The 3,296-nt window shown below is 39.3% G+C and overlaps 1 protein-coding gene across 1 annotated transcript in view; it reads right to left on the bottom strand.

Moving 5' to 3' along the window:
* The window catches only part of LOC139420125 (divergent protein kinase domain 2A-like), a 76,967-nt gene extending 74,088 nt beyond the window's left edge, over window positions 1-2,879 (bottom strand). The window contains exon 1 of the mRNA XM_071169866.1: window positions 2,456-2,879. The gene's annotated coding sequence lies outside the window, so the exon portion shown is untranslated. The remainder of the gene's footprint in view (window positions 1-2,455) is intronic.
* Between the last annotated feature and the right edge of the window lie 417 nt (window positions 2,880-3,296).

Raw genomic sequence — 3,296 nt, forward strand, 5'->3', positions numbered from 1 at the left:
CATGCACCTGACTGGCCCTTTCTAGAGTAAAACACGCATCTGACTGGCCCTTTCTAGAGTAAAACATGCACCTGACTGGCCCTTTCTAGAGTAAAACATGCACCTGACTGGCCCTTTCTAGAGTAAAACACGCATCTGACTGGCCCTTTCTAGAGTAAAACATGCATCTGACTGGCCCTTTCTAGAGTAAAACATGCATCTGACTGGCCCTTTCTAGAGTAAAACATGCACCTGACTGGCCCTTTCTAGAGTAAAACATGCACCTGACTGGCCCTTTCTAGAGTAAAACATGCACCCGACTGGCCCTTTCTAGAGTAAAACATGCACCTGACTGGCCCTTTGTATTGTAAAACATGCATCTGACTGGCCCTTTCTACAGTAAAACACGCATCTGACTGGCCCTTTCTAGAGTAAAACATGCATCTGACTGGTACGCAATCTGTCATTACAGAATATCTGCGTCTGACAAAAAGAGTATTATGCAGCTTTAGTTAATACGGTATAAAAATCAGGGACTTAACGTCTTCTGGAAAGATAATCAACATGGAGTCCCCCAGGTAATACATTACATAGAAAATGACTTCAGCTATTTAGATCTCTGTAGAACGGACATGGATTACATCCAGTCATGTCAAGCTCATACTTTCACTGAGTTACAGTGAAACGGAAACAGTAACTGAACTCTTCTTCCAGGGGAAGTGGTTAAATATTGACCTATTTTGAGTTGTACCCAACAGGGGGGGAAGAGAGAAAGCTTATATAGCCAGAATATGACATTCAAAATGTCTCTATTCATTTGAAACTTTTGTGAGTGTAATGTTTACCTTTCTTTTCTTATGACCTATTTCACTTGATTTAAATCATACGCTTCCCCATGCCATAAAAGCGTCAGAAATTGAATTGAGAGAGTTGAGAGCGCGACAGGGAGAGAGAATATAGTTGACTGGCCAGTCACCCCAGCAACACAAAAAGCCCTCTATCAGTGTCCCTGTTGAGGAAGAATTGTTAGTTCTCTAGTCGCTGAGATGTGAATCTCTGAAAACAGCTAAATATAAATGCACTTTATTTTTTTATTTAACCTTTAACTAGGCGAGTCAGTTAAGAACAAATTATTATTTATCATGACGGCCCTACCCCGGCCAAACCAGGAAGACGCTGGGCCAATTGTGAGCCGCACTATGGGGACTCCCAATCACGGCCGTTTGTGATTCATCCCGGATAACCACAGAATCTCATTTTCATCTTACAGGAAATTAAAAAGATGAATTTTAAAAAATCTCACTTTCTCCATTTAAAGAGACTATTAAAGAAGACATAATTGATATGCATGCACATATGTTGATATTGGCAATCACAAAGCAAGATTATTTATTTTTTGGTGTGATTTTCAAAGTGAGATTTTTTTCTCTCCCTGATTGGTGCCCACATGCAATCACGAACACACACACACACACCCACACACACACACACACACACACTCTCTCTCTTAAGAGATTAATATCGCTCGATCGCGATCGAATTCGAGGTTGGCTCACTAGAATCCAGTTACGTGGTCTCAAGCGCCTAAAAACTGCACCAAGAAATTTGAAACCATTTTGCAAGGCTGTCTGTTCCTTGCAACGGAAGCATGGCTGTCTCTCAATAGAACCTTCTTAGTTAACCTCAACATTGTCACAATGACCATAGTATCAACAGTTGACATGTCATAGATTAATATTACGAGGCAGCTGGATAACAGAGTTAGTTTTGGAAATCTTGTCTTAATTGATCATTTACTTTTGGAGTATTTAACTACACCATTTCAGGAAAAGGACAACAACAAAAATTTATTTTTGGAAGTTATTGTTGGCTCAAGATAAAATTAGATGTGACAGTGTAGCCTAGTAAACAGCCTACTGTCAAGTGTCACCAGAAAACAACATGATCGTTATACTGTACTCAACATAGGTGTTAAATAATGTTGTTAGGAGCCACCAGAAGTGACTGGTTAGTTAGTCTACCCATTTCCTTACCCCTCATCTAGTTTACACTGACCATTCCTATTGAGAGAGTTAACCATTTGTACATCGTTACAACACTGTATATAGTAGACATAATATACCATTTGTAATGTCTTTATTCTTTTGAAACTTCTACGTGTTAAAATGTTTACTGTTAATTTGTATTGTTTATTTTAACTTTTGTATATCATCTACATTGCTTTGGCAATATTAACATACGTTTCCCATGTCAATAAAGACCCTTGAACTGAAATGAGTAGCAAACTGGCTATGCTTCTGTACCGCAATATCTGTTTTAGAGGTCTTGGATAAATCATTTACATCTCTTAGCCAATTAATAATTCATCCGATTAACGTAAACTCGCTCAAACTAGATACCTTGAGACAGTCCACTTGACAATGGCTTGGTCAAAAAGTATAGTTCTGTAAAAGACGGTCAAAACTGTGAAACAAACCTGTATGTGACTTTCTTCTTGTTTCTTGTTGTGTCCGCGGTGTGTGAACGGTACCGTTCAGTCGAGACAATCACTCTACGGAGATCGTTACTTTATATTACCGACGACGACGAGATGATGATGTTTATTCCATTGACAATATAAATCCTTACTAGAGAATAGTTTCAACGAGCTATCCATTCCAAGCATGCAGCCATTGGAGCTAGTCTGCTAGCCTGCTAGCCTGCTAGCTAGTGAAAGTAACAGTTGTGATGTCGGCTCTTAATAATAAACCCATTCGTCTAACAGGATCTTTCGGATTTCACCAAATGTAATAGTTGCAGTTAGTGAAATGTCGTGTTTTTAGTATCCATTTTTCTACCGGTTTCGGCGTGTAGCTCCGTAGAGGAACAATATGTCTCTGTCTCCTCTGTCTCTCTGTCTCCAACATCTCCACAATAGATTCCGCTCGGACTTTTTCAACACCCAAAACCTTACTGTTTACGACCGTCGTCGTCGATTTACGACACGGGTTGCTAAGCGAATACTCTAAAGTTGTCTCCGCTGCAGCTTTGTCACAATAGCCTTAACTTTTCCTCTGTTTGTATATTTTGAGCTGCCTTGAGGAAAGGTTTTTTTTCTTTCTTTTTTTTATCCAAATCAATGTTGTTGTTGTTTTTTTTGGACTGTGCTTTACTTTATGAAATAAATTACACTATGGCAATTTTGAGCTTTAAGAAGTTGCAGCTCAGTCATTGATTTGTTTCTTTCTGTCTTCTGAAGAGGCAAAAACATTTTTGTGTGTGTGGGGGGGGGGGGGGGGGTGAATAATAATTAGGTTGACGTTATGATAATACATATG

Source organism: Oncorhynchus clarkii, chromosome 11 (assembly GCF_045791955.1).
Source record: "Oncorhynchus clarkii lewisi isolate Uvic-CL-2024 chromosome 11, UVic_Ocla_1.0, whole genome shotgun sequence".
Lineage (NCBI taxonomy): Eukaryota > Metazoa > Chordata > Actinopteri > Salmoniformes > Salmonidae > Oncorhynchus > Oncorhynchus clarkii.